The sequence below is a fragment of the Hibiscus syriacus genome, unplaced genomic scaffold, assembly GCF_006381635.1.
Source record: "Hibiscus syriacus cultivar Baekdansim isolate YM2019G1 unplaced genomic scaffold, ASM638163v2 tig00110328_pilon, whole genome shotgun sequence".
NCBI classification, from domain to species: Eukaryota; Viridiplantae; Streptophyta; class Magnoliopsida; order Malvales; family Malvaceae; genus Hibiscus; species Hibiscus syriacus.
The window spans coordinates 1,925,139-1,951,332 of record NW_024062685.1 but is presented as its reverse complement, the minus strand read 5'-3'; the positions used below and the strand labels follow the sequence as shown (position 1 = coordinate 1,951,332).

The 26,194-nt window shown below is 35.9% G+C and overlaps 1 pseudogene; it reads right to left on the bottom strand.

The window, feature by feature from the left end:
- Positions 1-316: 316 nt before the first annotated feature.
- Positions 317-9,885, bottom strand: LOC120118839 (annotated as a pseudogene).
- Between the last annotated feature and the right edge of the window lie 16,309 nt (positions 9,886-26,194).

Here is a 26,194-nt window from a genome sequence, read left to right as displayed (position 1 = left end):
CAAGTTGACCATAGTTATCATTTGAAGATTCAAAGTCAATATAGGGGGAACACTTTCTTCTGACTGAAACTGAAACTTCGTAATCTACAAGTATTACATTCTCTTTACGCTATGTCCTAGCTGCTTCCATTCTGTATTTATCATGACAATAATACAAAAGAGGGAACACAAAGCACTGGCAAACAATAATACAACACATTTATTATCAAAGAACAAACATATTACAATGTGAACGTATATGAAACAAGAAAAAATTACAATGGTTAAATCCATTGACAATTATTCATGCAAACAAAGAGAATTTGCGGGCAGTTCCTCATCTTCTTTGGAAGTTAAGGAACTTGATTCCATATGCAAAGACAAATAAGAACAGAAGCACCCATCCAATATGAGCAGCAAAAATGGCTGGAAGGAAATCATACTTAAACCCCAAGTGTGTCTCAAGGTAAGCCTTCACTGTCATTTGGATTTCTCCCGTTACCACAACAGGTTCAACTTTATCACCCACTTGGGATGTCACAAGTCCATTGATTGTCCATGCCACAGGTGAAGCCCAATAATACCACCTCCACCATCACCATATTGGAATTTCCTGCAAGTACTCGATTCATTGGCATCATTTTCATTTCTTTCTGATAATATTAAGAGGTGGTATTGATTTGATCTTATGGTGCGTACCGTTCTGGGGATGAGGAAACTGGAGAAGAGGTTCCAAAAGCTTAGGAAGAAGGACATGACAATGGCAGCAAATTGATGGTTAGGAGTAAGAGCTACAAGCATCATCCCATAGAGTGCGAAGTACATGAAGCAGATCAGTATGTAGTAGTAGAACAAGAAGAACTTCCCCATGTTCATCTGGAATCCGATCATAGAGTAAATCAATAGGCTGTACACCAATGTCTGGATCGAAACATAGATTGCCTCTATTGCTACCTGAAAACCATATGAACTTATGTCATGATTTTTTTCTGTTGAATTCGTTTTGTATTGAGAGGTTTCAGTTTCCTTTTTTTACCTGAGCAAAAGCATAACGCAATGGTGAATACATTCCGGCTGCTCTTTCGCGATAAAAGACTGTTCTTTCTATTGCCACGACAGATTGCTCAGCTGAAGTGTTGGTGGCTCCTAGGAAAAGGACAGCAGAGTACATAGCTCCCAACAGGTTCATTAGATCTTGCTCTTTGTGTCTGTTAAAAAAAATGGTTTACAAAATTGATTCCATTTGCAATGACAAATAAGAAAACTACCAAAATGATAAGTAAATAAAAATTTTTGGGCTTACATCTTGTCTCCTTTGTCCCAAAAAATCATTCCGAATATGATACCGACGAAAAACGTCATGAAGAATCGAATGGCATTGTATTGTGGGTTCCTCCATTACGGATTGTACTGCTTCCAGAAGCAGGCTTTGCATTGAGTAAAGAAGTCTTGAGAGTATGTAGTGGGGAAGTGAAAGTCCTTAGTTCCAGGGACGGGGGTGCTTAAATCTTTTATAAGTTCCTCATTTTTCCTGGTACATTAGCAACATTTCAGATTTGGTAGAAATAAAAATGGAGGCGAGAAAATAAAGCCAATTAAAGCAGAAGTTATTGATATAGCAGTTTCAGTTCCAGTTACCTATAAAGCTCAGATTTGGCATAAATCTCACTAAAATCGACATCGAGTTGTGCTGTCACAGCAGTGGAACTAATTTCCAGCATCCATGTTGCAGGGTTGTAACCTTCTTTGATCTTGGGAACTCCAGCAACAGCCTACAGAAAGTTTTTAGACATAAGTTGCGATCGAAGCCTCGAAGAATTCTAACACTATGCGGTTCGAGATTGATTCTTACTTCGAAATATTCGACAAGTTTGTGAGAATGGCGGCCAAGAGGTCCAGCATAAATGACTTGTCCACCTCTTTTCATCAGGAATAGCTTCAATAAAAACGGGAATCCATTAAGCAAATGCATTAGGAGCTGAAGGTTTTCCAAGGCCGAAAATTTAAGAATACCTCATCAAAGGCTTCAAAAATGTCTATGCTAGGTTGGTGAATGGTGCAGACCACAGTTCTTCCTGTATCCATTGTATTTCTCACGGTACGCATGTCAATAGCAGCTGCTCTGGCATCGAGGCCCGATGTTGGCTCATCCATGAGATGATTGATGGATTAGCAACTAATTCTACAGCTATTGTGAGCGTTTTCCTTTGTTCAGTCGAGAGGCCATCGACTCCGGGAAGGCCAACGAGAGTTCTTGAGAGGATTTAGCTCTACCAACTCCATTACTTCTTCAACAAACATCTGTTGCAAAAATGAACGCAACACTAATGTAAGTTTCTTTCGCTTTAAGGAGCAGCTAGACATAGTATATGAAATTCAGTAATAAAGATCCGGATTAGAAGAACATGCCTTTCGTGTGTCTGCATTAACATCCTTGGCAAGACGAAGCCAGGCAGAGTACACGAGAGATTCGTAAACAGTAACGTGTGGAGAATGGATATCATTCTGTTCACAGTAACTGGTAACCCGAGCAAAAGTTTGTTGGTTCTTCGGGTAACCAGAAATACTGATACTTCCTTCGATATAGCCACCTGTTTTTCTTCCTGCTAGAACATCCATCAAGGTGGTCTTTCCTGCTCCACTGACCCCAACTAATGCTGTTAGCACACAAGACCTAAAAGCACCACTTACGTCTTGTAGTAATTGAAGACGATTCTCTTCGATTCCTTGGCTCTTCATTTTCCTGAGTAGGATACCAAAGTTTACCATCAATTTATGTTCATATTCTTTTGTCTTTTGGTAAAGGGTACAAATTTGGATAAGGGACTACTCACAGCAGGCATGTCAACATATTAATTCACAAGGTCAAATGCGAGTGACAAGGGTTGGAAAGGTAACACCATTCCTCTCTTTGAAGGTGCTTGGTTTGCAGCACTAAGAACCAAGTTGTCGAGATTATTATTCACCGCCATATCGGTAGATGGTGAACTCATTTCTATGGACTTTAAGTTAGGCTGTCCATCAGAAGACGACTGCTTCTTGCTCGCATCGTCTTCTTCCATAGTAATAGATTTGGAATCTCCCAGAGCTGCATTCGGTGTCGAAAACTACTTCTAAAACTGGAAACCAACACTTTGGTAATGGATATCAGCATGACTTTTCAGTAGCTTACGGTTCAAGTAGGTCAATGCGGGAATAAAACAGAGATTAAAAAGCAGAGAAAATCCAAGTATTGCTGCAACACAAATCCAATACCAAAACTTTTCTCTATACATGCCTCGAGATTTCAGAAGAACCTTCCCTACTGAGCTGGAGTTCAATGGCTGCAATGGAAATGTAAAGGAAAAATATCAAGATAAGCCAATATCATCTATGCAATAATAGAAACATTTTTTTTTGCATGTTCTAAGGAAAATCTTACAGCACTCCATCGTTTATCAAGGAACTCGGTAATGACGATGGAATTTTGTCCATAGGACATCGGAGAGATGTAGTATCCCCATATCATCCATGGCTTGATGTCATCTACAAAAGGAGATTAATAATATCCAGTAAAGACAAACAAAACCGGAGTATCGATATCTTTCGTTATCATTCATGGAACCAACAACAAATGCTTTGGTTAAGGAACCATTCGTTTCTTCCGGAGAGACGTGTAACAAATTTAAATAAAGAAGTGCTAACCTTTGGCAACAACGAATCCACCGAGTACAAAAACCACCAGCAGGGTAAATGTACCGAGTGTGTTTGCCACAACCTGTGTTGTACAGACTGCAGCGATAAATCGAAAGAGAGAGAGGGCCATTTGGTGAATGCAGAAGAACGCCAAGAATTGTCGAAAGAACCTGAAACGTTGTTGATGTGCAAATTAATAGGATTCTAGATTGACATAGCTCATAAGTAGGAAAATGGAAACTGCAATTCTATTGCATTTTCCATACCTGCTAGCTGATGGGGCAAACCAATGGTGTTATATGTGAGGATGATCCATATCCCAGACTCTACCAAAGAGAGGGGGATCCTAAGGACCCAAATCGGCAACGCAAATGCCCATGCCTGATAGAATAAGAAATCCCTTTTTTTGAAGAAAACTGGAAGCCTAAATATGGTGAGTGCAAGCTCAGCCATCCTGTAAGGTATGACTTATAAATATACCGGTAAAGAGGACAGGGGATGGAGCGGAGTGAGAGAAGCGAACATTAACTGTCCTTACAAAGAAAGTCTCGTAGAGGGGGTTACGATTATGTGGGTTGGGGGTGCGGGGGCTGTGGCCCTGCGGTACGGTATAGGGTTAATTTTGGAATTATGTACCAGGGTTTTCTATTATAAATAGAGATGTAACCTAAACCTATTATCATTGAATAAAAATTTTCTAGCGCCGCCTAGGCACCGAGGACGTAAGCACATTGTCGAACCTCGTTAAAATTCTTGTGTTCTTTCGTTTACTTTGCCCGATTTATCAACAATTGGTATCAGATGTAAGGAGCAAAATTCGAAGTTGCGAAATTCGATGGTCTGGATAACTTCGGATTATGGCAAACGAGGGTGAAAGATCTGTTGGCGCAGCAGGGGATCCTGAAGGCTTTGCGACCTACAAAGCCGGCGTCGATGGAGGAGGAAGATTGGGAAGAATTGCAACAACGAGCGGCAGGAACCATATGATTATGCTTGGCGGACGAGGTTATGTATCACGTCATGCATCTATCGTCTCTAAACCAAATTTGGAGGAAGTTGGAAAGTCAGTTTTTGTCCAAATCCTTAACGACAAAACTGTATCTAAAGCAGCGGCTATATGGGCTGAAGATGCATGACGATCATGATTTGGCGCAACACGTGAATGTCTTCAATCAAATCGTTTCTGATTTGGCTCGACTTGATGTAAAAATCGAGGATGAAGACAAAGCGATGATTTTGTTGTGTTCGTTGCCTCCCTCTTACGAACACATGGTGACTACTCTTACATATGGGAAAGAGACTATCAACGTTGAGGAGATTACTGCAGCCTTGTTGGCTCACAACCAGCGGAAGCAGAATGCAGGGGAAAACTCTCAAGCTGATAGCTTATATGTCAAGGGTAATCGAGACCGTGGACGGAAGCCAGAGAAGGCAGGGTCTGGAAAGCGGAATTCCAGATCCAAATCTAGGGATAAGAAGACAAGTCACTGTTACAAGTGCAAGGATGCATGACATATGAAGCGAGACTGTCCGAAGTTGAAAAAGCAGACTGATGAGAAGCATGATGTTTTATCCAAGTCTGTGAACGTGGTCGAGGATGACAATTCTGATTGCAGTGAGGGTGATATGCTTTCTATTTCAACGACTCAATTGACGGATGCGTGGATTCTTGATTCTGGATGTTCTTATCACATCACGCCAAATAGGGAATGGTTTTCGACATACAGGTCGGTTAATTCTGGTTCTGTTTATTTGGGTGATGATCGATGTTGCAATATTGTTGGTATTGGTGATGTCAGAATTAAGATGTATGATGGCTCTGTTCGGACGTTGAGTGGTGTTCGACATATCCCAGATTTGAAGAAGAATTTGATTTCTTTGGGCACTTTGCACAAGAATGTTTTTATCCCTAAGGCTGATGAGGATAGGGAAACCCTTCGGATTGTTAAAGGTGCTTTGATTGTGATGAAAGGAAAGATGACTGCAGGAAATATTTATAGATTGTTAGGGAGTACCGTTGCAGGTGGAGTTCATTCTGTTGAGTCCTGCGATGATACTACAAAACTGTGGCATATGCGTCTTGCTCATCTTAGTGAACGTGGTATGACAGAATTACACAAAAGAAATCTGTTACATGGTGTCAAAAGCTGTAAGCTCGATTTTTGCAAGTATTGTGTTCTTGGTAAACAGACTAAAGTCCGTTTCAAGACTGCGAAGCACACAACTCAAGGGATTCTTGATTATGTGCATTCTGATGTATGGGGGCCTTCCACGACATCGTCTTTGGGTGGATCTAGGTATTATGTTACTTTTATTGATGATTTTTCACTGAAAGTTTGGGTGTATTTTTTGAAACAAAAATCTGAAGTTTTTGAGAAGTTCAAGCTGTGGAAAGGTGAGGTAGAAAACCAAACAGGACGAAAAATCAAGTGTTTGCGGTCTGACAATGGTACGGAGTACACAGATTCATAGTTCTTACACTTCTATAAGGAGCACATGATTAAGAGACATTTTACAGTGCGCAAGACACCACAACAGAATGGTGTTGCGGAACAGATGAACAGGTCGTTGAATGAAAGAGCCAGATGTTTGCGGTTGAATGCGGGGCTTCCCAAACACTTCTGGGCCGAGGCTGTTAACATGGCGTGTTATCTTATCAACAGATCGCCAAGGGCATCATTGGCTGGGAAAGTTGCAGAAGAGGTATGGACTGGTCATGATGTTAGTTTTGATAACTTACGGATTTTTGGTTGTCCTGCTTATGTGCATGTACCTGCTGATGAGAGATCCAAACTTGATGCAAAATCGAAGGAGTGCATTTTTCTGGGTTACAAGAAAGGTGTCAAAGGATTCAAGTTCTGGGATCCAGTTGCGAAGAAAATTGTGATCAGTAGAGATGTTGTTTTTGATGAACAATCCATGTTGCAACAGAAGAAAGACACGACAGTGGTGGATTTCGAACAGTTTCCAGTTGAGAAACCAGAAACGTCTCAACCGACTTCTAGTGGTTTCACTACAGATAATCTGCAGGATTATAGTCTCGCCAGAGACAGGGTGAGACGGACGAATATAAAGCCTCCGAGTAGATTGGGTTTTGAAGACTTGATCTCTTTTGCACTTATTGTTAGCAGTGATGATCCGGTTACTTTTCATGACGCTGTTACTAGTCAGGAAAACGAGAAGTGGATGGCAACCATGGTTGAGGAGATGGAGTCTTTGAATCAAAATCGTACATGGGAGTTGGTTCCCATTCCTGAGGGTAAAAAGCCGATTGGTTGCAAATGTGTATATAAGAAGAAACCAACAGTAACAAAAAAAGAGGGGGAGAAGTTCAAGGCTCGTTTGGTAGCAAAGGGTTTTTCACAGCAGAAAGGAGTTGATTATGATGAAATCTTTTCTCCTGTGGTCAGACACACTTCAATCCGAGCAGTACTTGCATTGGTGGCCAGTTGGGATTTGCATTTAGAGCAGATGGATGTTAAAACTGCTTTTTTGCATGGTGATTTAGAGGAGCAGATCTATATGCGGCAAACTGAAGGTTTCACTCAAACTGGAAACGAGCATTTAGTTTGCAGATTGAAGAAATCTTTGTACGGGTTGAAACTGTCTCCGAGACAGTGGTATAAACGGTTTGACTCTTATATGATCAAGATTGGCTACAACCGATGTGAGTATGATTGTTGTGTCTATGTTAAGAGCCTTGATGATGGTTCTTTTATTTTTCTATTACTGTATGTTGATGATATGTTGATTGCTGCGAAGAACATGGATGATGTTATCAGTTTGAAAACTTTATTGAGTCAAGAATTTGATATGAAAGATTTAGGTGCTGCAAAGAAAAGTCTTGGAATGGAAATTTGCAGGGACAGAGACTCAAGGAAACTGTGGCTATCTCAACGGGGTTATGTTAAAAAAATGCTAGAAAGGTTTGCGATGAGCAGCGCAAAACCAATTAGCACTCCATTGGCGAACCACTTTAAGCTCTAATCAGAACAGTGCCCTAAGACAGATAAGGAAGCTGAAGATATGGCAAAGGTTCCGTATTCTAATGCTATTGGCTGCTTGATGTATGCAATGGTATGTACTCGTCCTGATTTAGCTCATGCTGTTAGTCAAGTTTGTAAGTACATGTTTAAACCTGGTAAGCAACATTGGGAAGCAGTCAAGTGGATCTTTCGGTACTTAAAGGGTACTGTGGGACATGGAATTGTTTTTGGTAGTCAACGAGATAATCCTTTGGTTGTAGGATATGTGGATTCAGACTATGCAGGTGACTTGGATAATAGAAGATCTACGACAGTGTATGTTTTTACTCTTGGTGGAGGACCTATTTGTTGGAAGTCTACTGTTCAATCTGTTGTGGCACTATCTACAACTGAAGCTGAGTACATGGCAGCGGCTGAAGCTGCAAAAGAAGCTTTATGGCTCACTGGTTTAGTGAAGGAGTTAGGTGTTCAGCAAGGTGGAGTTCAGCTGCTCTGCGACAATCAAAGTGCTATTCACTTAGCTAAGAATCAGGTATATCGTGTTAGAACTAAGCACATTGATGTACGTTTTCACAAGATCAGAGAGTTGGTTGCATCTGGAGAGATTTTGTTTCAGAAGGTACACACTGATGAGAATGCCGCTGATATGTTCACCAAGCCAGTTACAACAGACAAGTTCAAGCATTGCTTGGACTTGTTGAATGTTTCAAGTTGTTAAAGAAGTAAGGTAACCCAACCTACATTGAATGTTTCCTAAGGGGCAGGATATTTGCCAAGGTGGAGATTTGTAAGGTATGGCCGGTAAAGAGGACAGGGGATGGAGCGGAGTGAGCGAAGCGAACATCAACTGTCCTTACAAAGAAAGTCTTGTAGAGGGGATTACGATTATGTGGGTTGGGGGTGAGGGGGCTGTGCCCCCGCGGTACGGTACAGGGTTAATTTTGGAATTATGTACCAGGGTTTTCTATTATAAATAGAGATGTAACCTAAACCTATTATCATTGAATAAAAATTTTCTAACGCCGCCTAGGCACCGAGGACGTAAGCACATTGCCGAATCTCGTTAAAATTCTTGTGTTCTTTCGTTTACTTTGCCCGATTTATCAACACATCCCATTGAACATGACATTAATGAGACTAAAGAAGAGTGCACCATAAAATTTTCTTCCATTTGATATTTGATCAGCTTCCATTTTGGTCCTGAAGAACACTGTTAAAGCAATGACAGACATAATGGTAATCTGTGTGGTCTTGAATATATATACGAACGAGTTGCGCTTCATCAGTAGCCATTCTCTAGCGAAACAAGTCTTGAAAAGTTCCCAGTTTGAGATTCCATACTTTTCTTTCACCAATGCAGCTTGATGAACTCCGGATTTATCGTAAGGTATCCTGAGTTCATCATCGAGCTTTCGACCAACATGGAAGGAGTTGAAATGTTCCATGAACTTCGGTACCGATACGAACTGGTAAGGTTCATTTTCTCTACACCAATACGTCTGCTGGTCTTTCCTGGAAGTCACCTTTTGTAAGAAATCTGCAATTCCTTTCCTGTTGGGGCATTTGAATCCAAGGCTTTCGAAGAACTCGAAAACATGTTCTCGAGGTCCTTGATACACTATCTTACCCTCAGAAAGCAAGATAATGTCATCGAAAAGGTCATAGGTTTCAGGTGCAGGTTGCAAAAGAGAGATTACCATAGTTACATCCATGATATGAACCATCTGCTTCATACACCTTACAATCTGAAAAGTTTTGGAACTATCCAAACCGGTTGAAATCTCATCCATGAAAAGAGCTTTGGCCGGTCCGACCAACATTTCCCCTGCATTTTTTGTACAGCAATCTCATTTTAGGCTGTTCTTACCAATTGAAGTGCAAACAACAACGAATTTTACAAATGATTTACCTGTAGTTACACGTTTCTTTTGTCCATCAGATATGCCCCTTCTCATGTCATCGCCCACCATAATATCAGAACAGATATCCAGTCCAAGAATCTATCATCACATCATAGTTAAAAAGTTAAATCTTTAGAACTCTTTTGCTCGGACATGAAGTATTCGTGTCGGACACTCCGTCTAAAGCCCGGGAAAACGTCGATTTGATTGTTCCATGCCTCTCGGATACTACCCGAGGCCCAACCTCTTTTCCTTCCGGATACCAAACTCATGTTCCTCCTGCTCATCGATCGAGCGTTGCTCAACGACCGGACAAGGTCGTCTCCTGCCAATGCCGATGCCATGATCGTTGCCTTTCTTCTTTGCTGCTATGCAATTAACGTTTGACAGCTCAAACATCAAAAAGAAGAAAGCATGCAGGGTGGACTGTGAGGTGGTATGAGGCATGGTTTATGTAGCTGAAGATCGTTACAAGGAGAGTGTTGCGCTGACAGAAAATGGCATCCCAGAGTTCGAAGATAGATGAAAATTTTTACATGTTTTTATTCTGATTTTTGTCATCTTTCTCTTTCCAAATCAATGAATTTCATGATTCTATCAACAAATCATCCACTTTTTAATTATTAATGTGTAATTATTAACTTTTATCCCTTGAATATATATGGTTATAAACTATATTCTCATTGGATAAATATATTAGATTACTTCCGTTATTTAAGTGTATAAAAGTTAAAATTGGTAAATTTACGTTTAATTTATTAAAATCTAAATAAATTTAGTATTATATTATATTATGAGGTTGATTATGATGTCATAGACGGTATAACTAGAGATGGCAACGGATAAGGTTGGATCGAGTTTTTGATCAATTCGATCATACCTAAAAATATATATACTCTCCATCCGAACTTGATCCAACCCAAAAAATATATATACACTTCACCCAACTTAATCTAACTCAACTCAGTATAAAATAAGAACTTAATTAAAAAACAATAGGGAGAGAGGGTATTATAACAATTATCTATAAATTTATTTGAAGAAATTATACTATTACTCCGGGTCAGGTCAAAGTTTTTTACCCTCTATCCGAACCCGACCCAACTTTACCTGAACCTGAAATTTATGTAAAATTACAAACTTATCAAATCAGGTGGAATGGGAATAATCAATGTCAAATTAAAATACCATTCCTAGGCATAACAACAAAATATGGATAGCCAAAAATGGAAATTTCTTCCTAGGATTAGATTCGAAGCTTATTGAATGCCATGTTTTAACGGTTGTTCCATGAGATATTTGTTGCCTTGTCGTCTACAACCAGCGGGGAATAGGGTGATTATTGAGCGAGTCGATAGCAAGTTAGACATTGTTTAAGTCGTGTTCGTTAAAAATTTTTGTTGCTTGACTTGATTCGTTGCTCGTTAACATTTTGCTAGCCTCGTGCTCATTAATAAAACTTGTTGCTAGACTCGTGCTCGTTAAACTCGTTACCCATCTCATTGCTTGTTAAGCTCATCAAAATTTTTATCTTATTTTTTTAATTATATGTAAAATATTCTAATACTATATAAAGCTTAATATAAACGTAAATTGATAAATTTAACCAAAAAGTTATCAAAAGAGTATAAAACAAATTCAAAGTCTCAACTCCAAAGTAAAAATTCACAAATACATTAAAACAATAGTTAGGGTTTAGTTTTGGGTGTAGTAAAATAATAATTATTAATTAATAATTTAATATTTTATTTGAAAATTAATAGATTGATCATTTATCATCTATTAGTAAATTAGTAAATTAATGAAATAATTTTTTACGATAACTAGTAAAAAATTATAAAAAAATTAACGAGTTGCTCGCGAACTTATAGAGTCAAGTTGGACTTTGCTCGACTCAGCTCGTTAAGATCTCGACTTCGAGTCGAGTCGAGTCAACCCGAGTCGAGTCGAGTCAACCCGAGTCGAGTCGAGTCAACCCGAGTCGATCTTTTATCGAATTTTGACTTAATCGAGTTCGAGTTGCTCAACTCATTAAACACCCTTAGCAGGGACACTATTAATGGGATTATTATCAAATATATATTTCTCCTCCAAAAAAAAAACAGCATTAATATGCAAAGAAAATAATTATTATTTAATACATCATATTCTCATGTCATTAAATATTTATTTAAATACTAATTAAGAATACATAAAAATAGGTTAAGATCGTTTGTAGAAAAAATATCTATCATTAGTGTATCAAATGACATTTTGACAAAAATATTTAACATGATTCTAATATGGAAAAAATTGTTTATGATATACCAAATAATAATGCCTATTATTTATAACGTTAAACTTTGAGCTGTTGTAGGATTCAAAAGAACAACAAAGCATTCCATATTTTGGCTACCAAGTAAACAACAGCTACATTTAGGGATGGGGGCATGGGTTGACTCTGGTCATGTTTTCGGCTAACTCGATCCGATCCAATAATATAAACCCTCCATCCGAAATTCGATCCAACCCGAGTTTAGAGATGACTTCACCTAATTTGAATATTTTCTGATTTTTTATGGTAAAATTTGGATCAAACTCGACCCGACTTGAAATAAAGATATTTATAAAAAAATTATTTTTATTCAATAAAAATAGAGATCTAATTAAAAAATAATATATAAAGGGTTATTATTGTAATTATCCCTAAATGTATAAGGTAAATTTTATTATTTTTTGGGTCGGATATTTTTCACCCTAAACCCGAATCCGACTCGACCCAAGTATATTTTCTAAAAAAAAACCCGAATCGACTCCATCCAAACCTAAATTTGTTTGAATTTTTTTTGACATTATCGAATAGGGTCGAGTCAGAACCCGTTGAGTTCGAATCTCGTGTCAATCCCCAGCTACATTCTAATAGTATTTCTTAGGTTGATTGGTTAATTTATTAAGTTTACATTCTATATAAGTATTTCTTAGGTTGATTTCTTAATGTATTAAGTCGTTTAATATTTTTGATAGACATTGTACAAATAGAAAAAAGAAACATTAATAAAAATCTATAACATTAATTAAACCAATCTTCAACATATAATTATTAATATAACAATTTGAACATTTTATACGTTGCTTGAGTCATCTTGTAAGTTGTAATAATCCAAACACTTTATATATGTATTCATTGTTCTTTTAATTCTAGTGTTATATGTTAATATTGGGGTTGGATTAGGGTAAAATAAATTAAAAAAACATGGTACTTTCACATAATTTTTTTAATAGAATTATAGATTTTGATAAAAAACTTTCTTTCACTCAATATTTTAAACTAGTTTTAAGATTTTTTACTTAAACTTCTATGCATGATCAAATTTTTTATAAATATCATAGTCCAAATGACATGTTAACATAGATTAATATGTTTATTTATTTATTTATTTTTAAACTAAATTACTTTAAAAAAACACTAAAAATAAATATAATATTTATTTAAAAGTGAGAGACAGAGAGTGCATGAATTGAGGCTGAAACACAGGGAACCAATAAAAAGAAAAGGCACCTGAGCAACTTGAAGCTCGCACGAATGATCTTCGGGGCTGGCCTCCTCAAATGGAAAAGTTATAATTGGGTCCCTTTGAAAGTTTTTTTGTTATAATTTAATACAATAATGAATTCCATTTTAACTCCTCTTAAATTGATAAAAGTGTAGTTTGGTCCCTAAAAAACTACAAATATACAAGTGAAAACAATGATAAACTTATATTTCATGTTTCATCTGATGCACCCATCTTCGGCCATATCCGTATGTTTCCCTAGCAGTATCTGCATTCCTCTCGGTGAAAACATATGCGTTGAACCTTACAGATACACAAACACAAATATCATGTTTACCGTCGTTGCGAATACGGATGCTCGATAAACGAGAGTCGGAACGATGAATCCATCGGTTACCAGAAGTTATATGTACCTTGTCGACACGGTTTTTCGCTTGGGCGGGGAAAGACCAATACCGACTCGGGGGTTTTCTCTTTTTAAAAGATTTTTCAAAATGTAAGGAGTCGCCACCAATCATTTAAGATGCGATTGGGACACAATGAAAACGAGTAATTTTAATATTTTTTTTTTATCAAAATACCAAGTTTAAGGTCTGCGAAAATCCAGAAATCAGGTTCGGGAGTCAGTTACGCTTGGGGAAGGATTGACACCCCCACAAGCACACAAAAATTGGTACCTAGTTGATTACCCCATATTTAAAATCGGAAATTTTGAGTTCGATCTTTATTTAACTTGAAAATCATTACGGATACAAAGTTAAAAATGATATTCGTTTATCGAGACTGAAGCATTCGCTCTCAAGCGTAAATGCAGGAGATCAACTATTGTGCCTAATAACTGAATATTGCCTCATTTTTTAGAAAATCATGATGCAATCTTTGAAAAGGATGTCGACATATTTCGGGAATCACCAGTAGTCACCCCTGAGCATGATTGTGGGAGATATACTATTAATTCCCTAATAAGTGAACATTGCCTTAGGGTTAAAAATAAAATGCGCTCAGACAAATTTTATTTATCCTAATTAAACTAAAAGTAAATTAATGTTTTTTCTAACTTAAAGTGTTAAATTATGAAAATTAAGGAACCTAAGGGCTCAAACCTAAAAACATAAGCTCTAATATTAATCCCATTTGATTTTAACCAATTATCGAATCAAATAATCGAGATAGTCCCTCGAGCATTTACGCGAGGGTCAACTCAAATTATTCCCTAAATTAAGAGGACTATATTGAAATCTAGCTAAAAATGGAGGCTCTATTTAACCTATTTGATTATGCCAATATTAAAGTTCTAATCGAAGTTTAGGGACTAAAATGTCAAAGGACTAAAATATCAAGCTCTAAGAGACTAAAAGCTTAAGGACCTAAATTAATAATTTCCAAAGTTGAGGATTAAATCTAAACTAAAAACCTAATTATTATCTAAATTATTAAACCTAAAGTATTTTTTAGAAAACATTAATTATTAATAAAAAATTTACTCGAGCAATCGATTCAAGTAATTGGGCATCTTTTGTAAAAACTCGACTCGAATTGATCCCTAATTAAACTAGAGTGTCATCCTAATTTCTAAGTTTGATTCGAGTGTTGATCTAATTTAAAACTAAATTTAAGAATTTAAACTATGAAATAATCAAAACAATTAATAAACTTAATTTTAAAAAATAAAATAAAAATAATAAAAAAGGTAAAACAACATAAAATAAAAATAGAATAAAAATAAGTACAAGGACCTAATTGCATAAAATAAAATAACAGTTACTAAAATGCAAGAAAATAAAAGTTAGTAGTTAAATAAGAAATAAGTATTGACCAAAATGCAAAAATTAAAATAATAGTAGCTAAATGAGAAATTAATAGTGACTAAATTAAAATAAAACAAAACAAAACAAAACAAAACAAAACAAAACAATAAAATTGCAATAAATTAAAAACGAAAGGTCCAGTGACCAAAATGCAAAACCATGGCAAACATAGGGGGACCTGGAATGATATTTTACCAAAAATACAAAGCATACATGTGAATGAGAAAATTATGAAAATAGTCACTGATAGTGATTATTTTGTAAAACACAGAAAAGTTTGGGGACCTGTAATGATATTTTACCAAAAATACAAAGCATACATGTAAATTGGGAAAATATAAAAAGGTCCCTGACAGTGACCATTTTGTAAAAACACGGGAAAGCTTGGGAAACTTAAAACGTGATTCACCCTAAAATTTTTCTATAAATACAACTATTTTTTTTTTATTTTTTTAGTTTTTTATAATTTTTTTTTTGTTTTTTAAAATGTCTAGAGAGAGAGAGGATCTCCCCTCTCTCTAGAAACTCGACCATCGCCGATTGTAGAATCATTGCTCGTCGTCGTTCCGACCGCCACGGTTGTCGATGGTAGGTGGACACCAAAATTTACCGGGAGACCCATCTTGGCCTCCTTGTCGTAGAATCTGAGCTTGGTTTCACGAGAATTGGCCCCCAACGCTGCAAAATGAGCCGAGAGCCCCTCGACTTCCACCACCCGGATCTCCGCCGTCCCCCGTTGGATCGGGCCCAAATTTTAGTATGTTGCTCCCCTCCTTGAGACACTCCTCCTCATTGTTTAGATATACGAACCAACTCCCTGAACACCGACGAGGCTCTAACTAAACGATAACGTTTTTTTTACTTTAAAAAATTTTGAAAAAAAATAAAAAAAACAGTAATAAATTTCCTTGAAATTTTTCGATTTTCTTCTTTTTTATTGATTTTTGAATGGAAAAATCAAACCCCGATTACATTGTTTTATTTTGGGTTTTATAATAGTTTTACGAAGAGAAAAATGATGATTATATTTTGTTGCTTTCCTTGATGTTTTTTGCAGGAGCTGGTGTGCTGGTGAGCGGGCGTGGCTCTCCTCTGGTTGTTGAGTGATTGACAGCCTCTGGCTGGGGGAATGGGTGGCAGATCTGATAGGAGTTCAGGGGCGGCTGCCTAGGGTCTAAGGTTAGACCCGAGTCGGGTTGTTTTTTGGGCTCTGGGTTGTTTGTTGTATCTGGATCAATTGATTGGGCTATTTGGATATGTTTCTGTGTGAAAAAATGGTGCTCAAAACTGCCCCTCTTTGTTTATTGTTGTAAAATGGGAATGAAACAAATAAAATAAAGAACCATTTTTCATCTTGGTCTCTTCTTGTCACTCTGCGAACTCTTCGCTGGGAATGTCAGTTTTTCTCTTTTTGTGAAATCGTTGAGTCCTTGCTACAATTGATGTCATCTTGCTTCGTTCTCTTGGCTGAGTCTCCATCTTCAGTTATTCAAGCTACGAGATCTTCTCATCATGATCTTTCTACTGGAAATGTTCGTCCCTCAAGTGAGGCGTCGTTGATTTGAAGTGTTGTGAATCGAGCAAAAGAAACGTTAACCCCTCTGGTGGGGTGTTGCTGATTCAAAATGTTGTGAATCAAGCAAAGCAAATGTTGATCCCTCAAGTGAGGCGTAGTTTTTTTAAAGAAAAATAATCTCAAGTGAGATAAATCTTATGTTTCGAGTGAAACTATCTTAAGTGAGATAAAATCTTCTGTTTCGAGTGAAACTATCTGAAGCCAGATAAAATCTTCTGTTTCGAGTGAAACTATCTCAAGCGAGATAAATCTTATGTTTCGAGTGAAACTATCTAAAGCGAGATAAAATCTTCTGTTTCGAGTGAAACTTCTCAAGCGAGATAAATATTCTATTCCGAGTGAAACTATCTCAAGCGAAATAAAATCTTATGTTTCAAGTGAAACTATCTCAAACGAGATGAAATTTTCCGTTTCAAGTGAAACTATCTCAAGTGAGATAAAATCTTCTGTTTCGAGTGAAACTATCTCAAGCGAGATGTTAATTTCTCAAGTGAGGCGTCGCTGATTCAAAATGTGTGAATCGAGCAAAGGAAATGTTGAAAACATCCTTCCCAAAGGTCTTATGGATGGCCCAAAGGACTTATCATCTTGCTCGAAAGACTTATAGATGACCCGAAGGATTTAAACATCATGCTCGAAAGACATACTGATGGCCTGAAGGACTTACTCATCAAGAAACCCTTGAAAATCAAGTTTAGTTTCTTAAAATCTTTCGTTTTCAGTTATCATCAAGAAACTCCTAAAAATTAGGCTTAGCTTCTTTAAAAAATTCTTTGGAAATAATCATCAAGAATCCCCTGAAAATCAGGCTTAGTTTCTAAAACTCATTTGAAAACATCAAGAAACCCCTAAAAATTAGGCTTAGCTTCTCTTTTTAAAAGTTCATTTGAAAACATCCTATCAATGAGCCTCTGAAAACTAGACATGGTTTTTTTAAAAAATTCTTTTGAAAATATCATCTCGTTTGGGTAACGTGCCCCCACATCAAAGTAATGATTCTTCTTTTTCTTTAGACAGTCTGTAAGACTATCTTGATGGATGAAATGTGAATGCAATAGATATGTATCTAAATGTAATGCATGACTTTCTTATATACAGAAATGTTTATCAGTAATCCTCTTTTGACTTCAAAATGGAGATCGCGATCCTCCTTCACTTGATTACTCTTGTATGGAGTCTACCATCAACATGGTCAAACTAATCATTGTACAATCATGTCCCTCCCGTCTTCTATCTTCTGTCCCGCTTCTTCAACATAATTCTAGAAGAAGTGTTTTCTCTCTTGAATTCTTGTGGATGACTAGGCACCTTATCTGTCCCCTACTCGACTTTTTAATCAAAATTATTTCTCAGGACATGTCTTCCAACTGAAGTTTGAATGGTTTGTTTCTCAAGGTAAGATCCTTTTGTTTTTGTTTTCTATACTAGGCACTCCAAACGGTGAGGCTCACCCGCCACATTTGCTTGATTTAAATATTGTGATCTTAATGACATATAGTTTTGGTAATGCCCCAATGTGGGTACTCATGACTCTATTTGTGCCAAGACCTTAATCTCGAATGGTCTTACTCTTGTGTTGCTAATTATCAATGTTAACGAATAGCTTGAGGGCTTCTCTTAATGATGCCACAACCAGATGGATACTTAAAAAGTGATCGATTTTTCTAACATAAATGTCTTTCATTTTTACTATGAGCTAGGATATGTGTCATCTTCAACTAAGGCGATAATCTGCTTCTGACAACGTCACAATGAAGTGTTAGAAGTTATGTCCTCTAGTCCTTATGATCTCTCATATTATTTGCTTTTAAGAAATGTTTCATTATTCCAACATCGTTTGTTCTTTTTTCTTCGACAGAGGTAGAATGAGCCTCACCAGCCTCAAGGACCTTTCTCACTTGAGATTGTCCTATTTGAAAATGTTTTTTATTTTATTTTAGAAATGTGAAAAATGTTGCATAAAATTCAAAAGTGTTGTCATTTTCTTCCGGCTCACAATCAAAACAAATTGTAAAACAAGAGTTCATTGAATATCAAATAAGTCAAATTTTCTTTTAATCCTTCAAAAATTATATACATTTGGAAAGTGTAAAGATTAATGCTGATATAAAGCTTAGACTGACTTGGGAAGGTAATTTGTTTCAGGGTTGGCTTCTTTGGTTGAAATCTTATATCCCTTATTCTGGTGTTCATTAATCTAATGAAGTAGCCGTTATGCTTTTCTTCTGGAAATGTTCACTGGTTCCCAGCCCTATCGAGCGCCTTTGAGTTGTGTAGTGCTGTACCAAAATGTATAAGATTGTATTCTGTATATTGGTTGATAATCTTTTTGTTCGAGCTTCATTTTAGGTTTTCAACTTGAATTCTCATTTGGTTTTAAGACATTATCTAAAACTTTACATCTTAAACCCTCTTTTTATTACTTTTTCCTATAATGCATTAAAGATTTTAGAAATCATTTTTTGTAAATAATATTAACCCTGAGGGGAGGAATGAAATCTAAAGATAGTATCTCCACTTAGAAATCCATGTATGATTAGAAGGGACTTTTCAGGCACATAAAGTAGGTCAGGGCTCAAGTTTATGAAAGAAAGGGATAAATATGCTCAAACAAGTGTTTAAGGGTTATTGAACTAAGGATCGATTCATTCTGTTGTCTTCAATCTTGTCTTGCTCGACTTGAATATGCTCGTGTGTATTTTTATTTTTTTTCCTTTTAGTGTTCTCTGATCTTCTAGTGAATTGATTGTAGATCTTTAAACCGCTCGTCTTGAAGTATTTGATCGATTTTCTTTCTTCTTTCCTTCTTTTCTTTTCTTTTGCTTTCTCTATTTTTTCTCTCTCTTCTTTTTTCCTTTTTTTCTCTCTTTCTTTTTTGTGTTGTCAACTTGATTTGACCTTCGAGTGCTTTTTATTTGGTCTACCTCGTAGCATCTTGTTATCTCTTACTTTATTTCATCACGACTTGCTTTTGTAACAAAATCCGGATTGATGGCTTTCACTTATGTGAGTAGATTTTCTTCACATCTTGTTATCGAAAGGTGATCCTTGGTATGAGATGATGAACGACTTTTTTTCATTTATCCTTTCAATATATATATATATATATATATATATATATATATATATATATATATATATATATATATATATATATATATATTTGAAAGGATAAATGAAAAAAAGTCGTTCATCATCTCATACACGGAAGTCTTTGTAAAAGAGGTGTCCTCAGGGGGACGAGTATTCATAATTAACCTTTTTTACATGAAAACAATGTAATTAATGCATGATAAAATTATTTCAACGATTCCCTTTATTTATTCTTCTTCCATTCACTCCTAGTATGCCCTAATTATTTGAATTCTCAAAAACTTGATCCGCAACACTCAATCTTATCTTTCTTGCAAGAAAGGTCCTCGTTATGCCCCCAGGATTCATTAAGGTTGGGAAATGAATGTTGGTTTCGTGTCTAGAAAGGGAAATGTGTGACTTTAAAGTTGTAATTCTGAAAAAGGTAACATTATGGAAAGGTTATTTCTGTCTGGGAAGGTAAAAATACAGGTTTTTGTGCCTCGGGGGGAAGGGCATGACTCAGAGGGAAGTGATGTCAAGGTTTGGTCTTTTGGGAGTAAATGTGTGTTATTTCGGGTAAGGAACCCAACAATTAATGGTTCTTTCAGCTTTGTTTGGGGTATGGAAGATCTAATCCTATCCCTTGTTAAAGATCTATAATTAATGAAGTAGTAAAAGAACCTTTAATTAATTTGATATTCAAAGAATTGCAATATGAAAACTTGATTTATTGCTCATAACCTATGAAAAGCCATAAGTTCAATCAACAAAATATATATTGAGTATGCAAAGAACAAAAGCACGTTCAAACAAGACAAAACCAATGTCATAAGGCTTCATGGTGGGTGAAAGAACTTCTTTTAATTGGCCTCAAAATGTCTCATTACGAGTTAAATGTCAATACCCCTGGGTCAAACAAAAAAATGGGCCTTGCTTCTCAGTTCCCCCATATATCTCAATGATGTGCCTCGAACTTCAGACGGCGCTAACATCACATCCATAGCTCTCAATCCTCTTTTAGTTACGAATGGGGTGACTTCATTTTACCTCAAAACTTTTATCATGATATTCTCCACAAGTAATTCCTAGAATCATTGATTAATGCACGTTGAGATATAATTTATACCATGTAATGTACAATGTATATATACTAATCCAAAAATGCAAAGATGCACATGCGAATGCAAAGATACAAAAATGGGAGTGCAAAATGCTAGATACAAATGCAACAAGGAATTGATCCCAAAAATAATTGTTCCTTGAACAATTATTGAAATATCAACAATGTTTCGGTACACTGAGGAAGTGAAAATCTGGTCCATATATAAGTTGTCCAACTTCTGCGAGCATTTGGGTACTGCATCATCTTCAAAGCTTCTACTTCGTCTCCTACTTTCAAAAATATTTCGAGCTGGTTCGTGATCTTCAACTATTGGTTTCAGTTTCGAATCGTCTCGAGTCCAACTTGTCACCTCAACATGCATACGTCTGGCTCGTCTCCTTAGTAGGTAGACTCTCTCCTGACGCTACTCGATCTATGTAGAGCACCTCCAAAATCCTTCCAATCACAGCGAAAGGCATTGTTGTGGGCATTATTTTTCAAGAACCTTCTAAATGATCAGTTATTTAAGGGATCAATATCTTTGAATGATATGTCATGTTCATGAAAAAATGCAATAAGACCAAACAAAAGGAAAATAAATGTTAGTAGAAACGAGCAAAAAGAATAAAGTTAGTTGAAATGATAAGTCAAAGAAATGTAATCTTAGAAGAAATAATTAAATTCGACTAAAAGTTGAGACTGAAAAATAAATCATATAAAGGAAATTAATAATCTTAACTGCATGCGTTCTAGTTCTCCTAGGTTATACACATGGCTCTAGCGGGGTAGGTTTATTAAATTCTCTACATAAGGCTGGATTCTATCAACGGGTTCCCAAGCCATCTTTACAGCTTGCTAAGGTTGGCTCCGATTCTAGCCCATAATAGACTGGCAAATCAGATTCGGCTCAGGGGATCACACCACCAAAGGTTTACCTCGGATCTAATATCCGGGTAGGTAACTTAGGATGCTTTCCATAGATACTTTATTAGACCCACACAAGGAATCCAAATGCTCCTCATGATGTGTGATGTTTCACCCTACTTAGGTAAACCACGATTGAGATCGGGTTTAGAGCTATAATATGCAATAATCCTAAATATTCACATAAGTGTAAGCATTAATCAGAGAGAAAATCTATTTTTCTTTTGAAATAAAATAATGAACCATAAATTAAAAAAGATCGAACTCATAATTTCCAAAATCATAAATATAGGGTGTCGTAACCGTTTTTCGGAGAGACAATCGTTTATTGTTTAGAAAACAGTTACAATTTTTAATTTTGGAAAATTTGGTGATTTTGGATTAATTTGAATTAAATTGGAAAGAGTCTCCATCAACCTTTGGGTTAGGTAGATCGAATACCTAAAAACGTCTTTTAAAAACAATTTTAAGAAAAATCATTTTTGAAGACAAAAACTGGTATGCGTTTACCAAATATTCTATTAAAACAGGTTCGGGAGTCGATTACGCATGGGGAAGGATTAACACCCCCATAGCGCCCGAAATTGGTACTGTGTCATTTACACGTTGTTGTAATAGTGAAAATCATGAATCAAATATCAAGTTAAATTATGATCCGTTTAATGAAAAATATAAGGGTATTATTTTGTATGGACAATCTTAAAAAACACATTCTTGATTAGTTAAGGCATGTTTTTATGGATCCCCCATTTGAAAGATCATTACTATATTTTTATCAAATTATATATATTTAATATATATATAAAAAATAAAATAACATAAAGAAATCACTTGAGTATAAAAAAAATGAAACGACATATTAGGACGGGTGATGACATGCACATATTCAATAATATAATTTCTATGTACAATGTAATTATAAATTATACATATATATATATATATATATATATATATATATATATTAATATGTAATTCATAAATATGACTTAAATGCAAAAAAATAAAAACATAACGTGCCAAACTATAAATTTAAAAAAATACATATATAAAATGATGACTAAATTTAAATAAATGTGAAATTAAACATGTAAATTAAAAGTAAACTAGTGACCCTAAACTCTAATTTTACCTAAGCTTTTTAATATATAAACTAAAGTAAACTAATGCTATTCTCACGCCAATAAATTACCCAAACATTTTTAAACTATACCTATTTTCTTAGTAAGACTATTCAACATGTAAGTTTATTATTTTATTGTATTTATAGCCCACTGGCATCCTATTCTTGCCATGTGAAGCAAGGTAATATTCTAATCACATTATTTAGTTTGTTACTTTATTAAGAATACCTAAGAATAAAACAAACTTAGCCAAACCTAAACCTCCCCCCTTCTCTACGCCGTTTCTTTACCCTTCTCTCCTCTATTCTCTTTTTACTCTTTATTACTCTCTTCCTCGTTACCTTCTTTGACCGATCACTCTTATTTATTCTCCACTCCATACTGCGTTGCTCACTTCAAAGAAACCCCAACCATAGAAACTAACCCCTAACTCTTATGCAAGGTTTCCTGAGCAACCTTCAACTCTTCGGTCACAATCCCGGTGGCTCAAATTGGTAAGCTCATGATCCTTATTTTTTTCAAGCAAATACCACACACACAAATATTATAAAAATAAACAAAATAAGTTAGATACCTCCTTGTTAATACTCTCCGTGTTTGGTATTATTTTCACCTGAAACAAATGCTAAATGCCCTTTTGTGAATGTTGATTTTCGATTTTGAGAGTAAAATAAAATAAAAATTGCTTATATTTGTTTCGGGAAAAAACAGGCTGAATCCCTTTTACATGTACTATTTTTTTTCTTACAATGGATCCCCGTTGTTTTGGCGTTATCCCTTGCTAATCGTTGATCCTTTGATGAAATCCCCTGTACCGCTGCTATGCTCCCATTTTTCTTCTGTTAATTGCCTTCCCCCTTTTGTTCGATTCTCCCTTCATGTATTTATAACCAACTTTTATTGCTGGGTAATAAACTCTCCACTGATATAGTGGCATGATATATTACCGAATTTTTGAGGATTTTATTTGATTAAAAAATAATCTCAGTGGATGGTTGATTTTGTACTGATTTAGTTGAACTTGACATAGACAATGACGACCCACGGTGGCTTCGGTAGCTTGGTGTTCGACTGGCTCAACGATTTGATCGGCGATGGCTCGGCAGTGGACTGGTCACTGTTGGAGGTGTCAGCTTTGGATTTAGGGTTTTGAAACCCTAACTAATATTATTATTGACATAGGTTAAATTTGGATCTGAGCTCCTGATCTACTGGGTTTTGGTGTAATATGGGCCTGCAAACATTGTAACCAGAATTATTATTAATAATAATACTAATAATATTAATAATAATAAATATAATAATATAATATTTTTTAAGCCCGGTTAAAAACGGGTGTCTACAGCTGCCCCTCTTTGCACATTCTTGTATTAACAAGAATAGGGCAAAGATGAAAAAAGACAACCAGTTTTTGTCCGGTCTTCTTTTTTATGTTTATCATTTGATTTGGATATCCTTCATTATAAAATGTTGATCCTTCAAGTGATACGTTGCTGATTCGAAGTGTTGCGAATCAAGAAAAGGAAATGTTGAGAGCATCTTGCCCAAAGGTCTTATGGATGGCCCAAAGGTCTTATCATCTTGCTCGAAAGACTTACAGATGACTCGAAGGATTTAAAAATCAAGAAACCCCCGAAGGCTTAGTTTCTTAAAATCTCATTTGAAAACATCCTGCACTGAAGGTCTTATTGATGGCTCGAAGGACTTAAAAATCAAGAAACCCCTAAAGGCTCAATTTCTTAATTGTCACCAAGGAACCCCTATATATCATGATGGTCCCTCAATTGTTCATCAAGATTGTCATCAAGGAACCCCTACATATCACGATGGTCCCTCAAGCTTTTCATCAAGAAACCCCTACATATCACGATGGCTTCTCAAGCTTGTCATCAAAGAACCCCTACATATCACGATGGTCCTTTAAGCTTGTCATCAAGGAACCCCCTACATATCACGATAGTCCTTCAAGCTTATCATCAAGAAACCCCTACATATCGCGATGGTCTCTCAAGCATGTCATCAAGAAACCCCTACATATCACGATGGTCTCTCAAGCATGTCATCAAAGAACCCCTACATATCACGATGGTCCTTCAAACTTGTTATCAAGCAACCCCTGCATATCACGATGGTCCTTCAATCTTATCATCAAAAAACCACTACATATCACGATGGTTTCTCAATCTTGTCATCAAAGAACCCCTACATATCATGATGGTTCTTTAAGTTTGTCATCAAGGAACCCCTTCATATCACGATGGTCCTTCAAACTTTTCATCAAGAAACCCCTGAAAATCAGGCTTAGTTTATAAAAATATTGTGTTTCGAGCGAAACTATCTCAAACGAGATAAAATCTTTTGTTTCAAGTGAAATTGTCTCAAGGGAGATAAAATTTGTTTCAAGGGAAACCGTCTCAAGGGAGACAAAATTTGTTTCAAGGGAAACTGTCTCAAAGGAGACAAAACTCGTTTCTAGGGAAACTGTCTCAAGAGAGACAAAACTATTTCTAGGGAAACTATCTCAAGCGAGATAAAATCTTATGTTTCAAGGAAAAACGATCTTGAGTGAAATAAATCTTATTGTTTCGAGCAAAAACTGTCTCAAGTGAGACAAAATCTTTTGTTTAGAGGGAAACTATCTCAAGTGAGATAAAATATTCTTTAAAAATAATCTTGAGTGAAATAAATCTTTTTATTTCTAGTAAGAAAAAAAATGTCTCAAGCGAGACGAAAGTTGTTTTAAGAAACAAAATGTCTTGTTTTGAATAAAACCTGTCTCAAGCGAGACAATTCTTGTCTTGAGAAAAACAATCTTGAGTCAAATGAAATGTCTTCTTTCAAGTAAAACAGTCTCAAGTGAGATGACTTTGTTTCAAATGAAACATACTCAATTTTTTTAAAAGAAATTGTCTCAAGAGAGACAAAATTCGTTTCAAAAGAAACGATCTTACAGATGGGTGTTTCAAAAGAAACTGACTCAAAGATTATAAAATTTGTTTCAAGTGAAACAAACTCAAAATTTGTATCTCAGAGAAAAATTGTCTCAAGCGAGACGAAATTTGTTTTGAGAAATTGTTTCAAGCGAGACGAAATTTGTTTTGAGAAATTGTCTCAGGTATGACAAAATTTGTTTTGAAAAATTATCTCAAGTGAGACAAAAAAAATTCTTTTTAAAAGAAACAACATCAGAGGATACTGATAATTTTCTTGTTCCTGCAGGTGGATGAAATGCCTTCAGAAGATCTGATCGTTCGCATTAGGATATTGAATGCCCCAATATTCAATATTGAATCTCCAAAGATGCCCCAACATTTTGATGTTGAATCTCCAAAGATGCTCCAACATTTGATGTTGAATCTCTAAAGATGCCCCAACATTTGATGTTGAATCTTCAAAGATGCCCTCTATTGCTTCAGAACTAATTCTAAGCATGAGCTTTGTGTCTGAAAGTCACATGTCAAATACCAATATCCACTCTAGAGAGATTGTCTTGTTTGAAAAGTGTTTTTCT